At 36.6% G+C, this 6845-nt stretch overlaps 1 long non-coding RNA gene across 1 annotated transcript; it reads left to right on the top strand.

The window, feature by feature from the left end:
• The first annotated feature begins 1527 nt into the window (after positions 1-1527).
• LOC137449684 (uncharacterized) lies at positions 1528-5112 on the top strand. Its single transcript, XR_010989445.1, has 3 exons — positions 1528-1564; positions 2475-2524; positions 5030-5112. It is a non-coding gene; the product is annotated as an uncharacterized lncRNA (long non-coding RNA).
• The last annotated feature ends 1733 nt before the right edge of the window (positions 5113-6845 follow it).

The following is a 6845-nucleotide window of genomic DNA, read 5'->3' as shown; positions in this document are numbered from 1 at the left end:
ATTTTAGAACTTTAAAATATTCATATTTCAAAACTGGTACCAAAATTGACATACACTTGTGTAAGAAGGAAGGAAATGAGAAGGTGTTCATCCACTTTACTCATACTGTTCAAAACTCTTCACTTCTCATTTTCATACTATCTGGCCAACCACCAGCTACTTGGGAAACTTTGGGATGAATGAATAGCTGCCAAAGTATATTTACAAATGAAAATTAATCTTTAGTGATACTAGTAGTTATCAAGAACAATCTGATGGATTTGAAATATTTATCTACACTTCATCCTTCCCTTCTTGCATTAACATAGTAATCTGCCTTACCGGTTCACATGAAGCCTTTGTAGTAAAATGTTGCAAGATGTTTCTGATGTCTTTTGCCCTTGTATTGTGTAATTCACATTTGAAACGCAACAAAAGATTCTGGAGAACAAGAGAACTACATAAATCCTTCCTTAAATCCTTCAGTCTTTAGATTAAAAAAAATCCCTACATTAATGTTTGTAAACCAAATAGTGGGAACGAATCCAATCATTTGTGGCTGCATTTGCAATTCATTTCTTTGCTAACATGAAGATTAAAGAAAGGATTAATTTTCAGCCCCAAAAGCCACTGTCTAGTAGCCAAAGTATGCATTGATCACCAGATGTGCCAAAGCATAAAAACACAGGAAAGATCAAAATGGTAGTTTTTAATATTTCTTCCTTGAAATGAAGATTAAAACAATTTTAAATGCGTTCAGACATTTACTCCATTGGTTTTTAACAGGTGAGCTGCCCTGGCATTTTGTACAGCTCTGTAGGACTTGCCAGACTGCTCTTTCTGACTCTGTCTCATTGAAGACACAAATTTGAAGGCACCAGCTTTGGCATCTTTATGCTGAGCGTAATTTGACAGTGTTATTGGAGGTGAGCTGCTTCTCCTATGTGCTGACCCAAAGTAGCAAAATGGCAGTCTGATCTGGCAGATAAACAAGTCTGTGACAAATAGCACTGACATCCCTGTCAAAAGAAAAGACATGACTCAGACCTGATATCTATACACAGACCAGTGCTAGCTTTCAGTGACAAATGGTTTTAGTCTGACAGCGTGTTTCACTGCTTGAACTTTCATCTATCAAAACAAGAGACAGAATCATGGGGACACAGACAAGAAGAAGGAAGCATTACAGAAAGCCACAGATACAGGCAAGCAGCCTGGCCTGCCCTCTTATAATAGTACTTAATCTTCTTTTCCTTTACCATTCCCTCGTGAATATTCTATTTCTCCCTGTTGTTCTAAAGTAAAGAAAAATAAACAAACAAAACCCCAAAACATAAACCAAAGAAGGTTTTACTTTCATTACTTTTCATTACTTGCAGATTCAAGCACTAGAAAAGCAGAAAAGAGCATGTGATTTCTTAATTTAATCTCTCTACACAGGATACTAAGCTTCACTCATCCATGGACAGTTAGTATTAGGACAAAGGAAGATTTATGTGTGGCTAAAGAGTAACTTCCAGCCAGTTACCCACTCATGCTTTGCAAGCATCAGAAGGTAGAGGATCAACACCAGGGAGTTCATTCTGTAAGTTAATAATTTTTCTGCATTAACAGTTTAGATCTGAATTTCTGTTTTTGATTTGTCTACTTCAAAATTACAGCCAGGAATTCATTTCAAGCTGATTTATGCTAACATATATTAAAAAAAAAAAAAATCAGTGGACTGTTCTACTGCATGTCCATGTCAAGATGTTGGCAGGGGACCTCTGCAGGGTTACCCCTGTCAGGCTGCATCCAGTCCAGCACACGAGGTTGTGCTGTGCCAGAAAGAGATGAAGAGCTGGTCCTTGCCAGCTCCAGCAGCACCACTGCAGAACACAGCTGAGCCCCTCACGCAAGCTGGGTGCATCAAACCACAGGAGTGGGACAGGGGTGGGGAAGGAAACAGGTTTCAGAAGGGGCCAAAGGCAACAGAGGCAGATGAGGAAATAGCAGCAGAAGGATCCTGAAGTCCGCGAAGGTGGAGCTCTCTCTATCTGACCAAGAGGAAGTGCTTGTAGATATATATATGTACAACGAAGGTCCCCTACAACAGCTGGCACTGAACATTCAATCTGCCCCATAACTACTCATGGGTCTTCACAGTTGATGGGGATTCAAGCCCCAAAGTCTTCAGGCTCACTCTGGTTGTTGCTGTATATCCCATGTTGTGCACAGCAAGGATCACACAGGCACAGAGAAGAGTCCTTCCAGTAACTGAGTTTACACAAACACTCCACCCAAAGACATGCACAAAAATGGGTCTCTCATTTCACCAGTCTCAGCTGGCTTCAGTGGCTGGAAGCCATTATCTGTACCAATCACTGGCACAGTTTTTTATAAAACCTATATTCTAGAAGGAGTTTTTTAAATTGCATTAATTTCTCTTCTTCTTTTTTTTTTTTTTTTTTGTCCATAACATGAAACTTGAGTGATAATCTTCCTTAATTTAACAGGTTTAAAGGCCTCCTGTTTTAATGAAGACAGATAGTGACTTCAATTTCCAGTAAGTCGAAAGTACCTATGTAGTGAAAAACTGGTTTTGTTTTGATTTGTTTTGTTTGCTTGTTGGTTTTGGTGTTTGTTGTTTGTTTGTTTGATTTTGTCTCAAATAGACCAATTATTGGTGATATTGCCTGTAACTAGTACTCACCCTCAGAACTTGTTTCTCCTAAACATAGCCTTCTTCATTGTTTATTTGAGCCACTGACTTTCCTTTATCTGTTTGGCTTTTCTTATAATATTTTATTCTAAATAACTTCTAATTATTATCCGTGTCCTTTTTCTTCCTCTTGATGAATATTGATTCTTATTTAACAATTGTTGCTTTCACTTTCCCACTAGGACAGGATAAGTAGTAGACAAAACCTGTTTACTTTATAAATATCTAATCATTAGTTCTTAAGAAAATATCAAAATAATCTCAGAAATTCTTTTCATAAAGGTCCATTTTCCATAGATACTTTTCCTCCTCTTTATTTTTAAAATTTTTTTGTCTTCCATTTCCCATTGAGTTCTTCTTAGCTTAGAAACCAAGCTTGTCTGAAATGCCATATATAATTCATACAGACAAGCTAATCACCAGCTTGGAAGCTGGTGGTTTCCTAGGAAGTGGTAGTCAGGACTATCTTGCAATCAATGAAATGAAATAAAAGTGGTTGGGACTATCTTTTATCTGCTTATATTAAATACAATCAGCTCATAATCACCAGTCTCTAAGCAACAGCCAGATACTAATCCAACAATTAATTCATCTTTATCCATATAATTAGGTCCAAAATAGAGCTAGCTTGTGTTAAGCGTGACACCTCTAGTCTGAGAGAAAAAAAAAGAACCCACCCCCTATATGCATGTATTCTAGTACTCTAATGACTAACTACTGTCTGTATGAGACCTTTAATATGTCTCCAAAATTGAAATCCTCCTTAGTAACACACTTTCTCTTACATACAGATATTAAAAAAAAATAAATTCTCTGTTCTCTGCTTTAATTCAGGAATCTTAAATAGACTCTGCATTCATTCTTTGTTATTTAGGAGCCCATTAGTCCCTTAACAATGTGGTCCCTGGACCTATCAACTCTAAAACGGGTTCTTGCATTGCTACTAATGAATGCCACCATTTTTCCCTCTTCACCTTTACTTTTCACTTATTCAACTGTCTTTGCTAAACCTATTAGAAGCAGAACTTGCAAACCCAGTCCTGTAAATTATCCCAACATCAATGTTACAGCAGCTGCAGTTACACCTCTTTTTTTTTTCTCAGAAGTGGGACAGTCAAGTCTGGTCACCTGTTATGTACCACAGATACACAAACCTCTATGGGAAAGAGGGAAACTTTGTTCCGCTGTGTTGTTACAGTCATTTAGTCTGTATTATGCAACTTTCATTTCAATGCAATTTTAGTCTAAATACAAACTATTCAAGCCTGATTAGTCTAGCTACACTCTAAGTGAGAGAATCTCCATATTTTCCTCCCTGCAAAGTGTTAGTTAAGGTGACAAAGGCTTGTTGTCGCTCAACCATTGGTTCTGCTGAATCACTAGCAAAAGCTGATAACCATCAACACTTATGAGACCAATGCTTAACAAACCTATTCTTCCACATTAATATCAAAAAGGAATTTTTATTCTTAAGGACACATGGTTAACTATCTGTTCACTCCATGAGTATATTGTAAATGCCCTATAGCATCTTAATGGCAGTAAGACGCATAATGAGTCAAATGCATTGCACCCAATGGAAAGCATCAATATAAGACTGCTTACACATTACAACTTCTCATCACCAATATTTTGGGGTTTTACTTGTTTTGGTGTTTTTTGGTGGTTTTTTTTTTTTTTGTGTCTTTGTTTTTGTTTTAATCTCTCCTTATGCCAACCCACAGGGATTATAGAATTTCTTAGTAGCATACAGCATAGCATATATGCACTTTTTATTAGCAGTACGTTAGTACAACTGAAACTAAGATAATACTATACTAAGAGGAGATTGTCTGCAACTATTACTTTGCTAAATTGCTGAGAGTATCCAAGTGGAAGACAGCTGTACTTTTCTGGATGTAGCTGTCACATAAGGTTGTAATTCTTAACATACATTGCTGTTCAGCAGGTTGAAACTACATCCTTCCAAAATCTACAGATGAATTTATTCAAGTGCTCTCTAATTCATTACCAAAATTACCAATTTAGTTGAGACTAACAAACTATTACAGTTAACCTAAGTCATTTTACCTGAATTTTATAAGGTACTGCTCATGAGGTTTTGAAGGCTAAGAAAAGAGAAAAGGTGGTGAAGCAGGAGTAAAGACAGTAATCTCATTTAGGCTAGCAGATCCTGAAGTGAATGTCTGTCAAGGGCTTCAGTTACCAGGAAACAAGCTGCAAATGTTAACACATAATCCCCACCTAGACTACACTGGAACATAACAAACCACAGCTGCAGGCTCTTTTGCTCCTTTCAAGACAGCGTATCCTTTTCAGCACTCTCATTTTTTTCTTTCTGTTTTTTAGATCACTTCAGCTGGACCTCAAAATTATCTTGCAAACTCTTCAAGAGAGAGCAATGTTAAAAGGTCAAAAAACAAACAGGGGAGTATCTCAAGTGTTCTGGCTCTCATCGGGTTCCATTTAGTATTGAACTATTGGCTTCAGTGTGTGTTGTCACAATTAAAGATTCTATATTTTTGCTTTACAGATACATCTGAAGATAAGTAAACTGTTCAAACTATTCCTATATAGTATGTTCTGATCATACTATGGTTCACTTAGTAGGCAGATGTCTCATGGATAAAATGTTCTAAACTATATTTACAGAAGTCTCCACTTTCTTTCAAAGGCATCTCATGTTCTGCTGAAAGTCAGGGAAATATGTTTTCAATCCCCCATGTGAGTCCACAACTTGATGCTTACACACAAGTGGCTTAATAGTGAACTGTGAAATGGTGCTACAAAAAAGGAATGACTAGGCTTTAGCAGAAGTTGTCCAATGTAGCTGGAAAACAGAAAATGTTCTAATTCAGTGTTTGAATCAGTATGAAAATTGCAATCAATTTATTTTCATTTAATATCTCCAGAACTACAAAACACTAAGGATAGGACTTATCTGATCAGTACAGACATCTGAAGTGTAGACATCTAGCTAGCTACCATGTCTGAATCTAGCTTAAACAGACACCAGAGAAAAATGGGCATTTTCAGGGAACAAGACAACTACCTTGCTCTAGTTGCTCATTATATAATGAAATAGAACAGACATTTGAAGTGCAAATTTTCTTCTTTGACTCTGTTATGAATTTAGATAGCAACCTTAGATAAACATCTCTACATTGTCAAATTTCTGCAGCTAATTCTCCCTCAGTGGGTAGAATTTATCTCATAATCTTCAAGCTTCAAGGTGGGGTGTGTTTGGGTTTTTGTTTGTTTTTCTTTTTTTTTTTTTTGTTTATTGTTTGTTGTTGTTTTTTTTAGATAGGTTTTGCCACAACTTGGCAGGACTAAGCTTTCTCTGTTGTCAGCAGAGAGGGACAAACGTTCAGCTTTTCCTGGAATCTGAACTTTTTGCATACTTAAACCTTCAGAGAATGAGTCCTACCTTTGGTTTTGATTTGAGAGCTATTATTTAGCTGACAACCAACTGAGATGCTACCTTTTGTTTTTCAGTCAACTCTTTCCAGTTCAGAGGGACTAAATTCAGCTTTTGTGTCTGTCATAAGGGTAGTTCCAGTTTGGAGGCTCAATATATCTGTGCTTAGTGATATAACCATCCTAACAGCAGAGAACAGAACAAATCTATTCTGTTCACAAGCAGTTCACATGAACTATCACCTTTAAAAAGTGCTCTTTCATCTAATGTACTCCATTTTAAGACAGATCAGTAGGCTTGCTTTTCAGTAATGCACAGCCCCATTTCCTGATGACTTCTTTTGGACTTGAGTACGCTTTGGTCATATTACTAGGCACTGTTCTATGGTATCACACAAGCTAAAATGGAATAGCTGGTCTCCAAAAAATAGAGAAGTTTATTTACCAGTGACTCAGCTTACCCTGCTTATTTGAAATAACTGAGTAGTGACATAATTCTTTCTCACATAACTCATAAATGCTTGAATTCACTAATCATTGAAGTTGTGCTTAGAGGCCATCTGGTGGAAGATACATATTGCAGAAGAACAAAATATTTATTAGATTTTGTTTTGTTTTGGTTTGTCTTATTGTTTGTGTGTGTGTGTGTTTTTCCTTTGTTTTGTTTTCATAATATATATATAATGCAGAGATTTCAGTCTCAGACATTGAAATTCAAATTTTAATTTTATCTGATTTCCATGGA

This window comes from Melanerpes formicivorus, unplaced genomic scaffold (assembly GCF_026170545.1).
Source record: "Melanerpes formicivorus ecotype bairdi unplaced genomic scaffold, bMelFor1.0.p_v2 SCAF_32, whole genome shotgun sequence".
NCBI classification, from domain to species: domain Eukaryota; kingdom Metazoa; phylum Chordata; class Aves; order Piciformes; family Picidae; genus Melanerpes; species Melanerpes formicivorus.
This window is presented reverse-complemented; position numbering and strand designations above follow the sequence as displayed.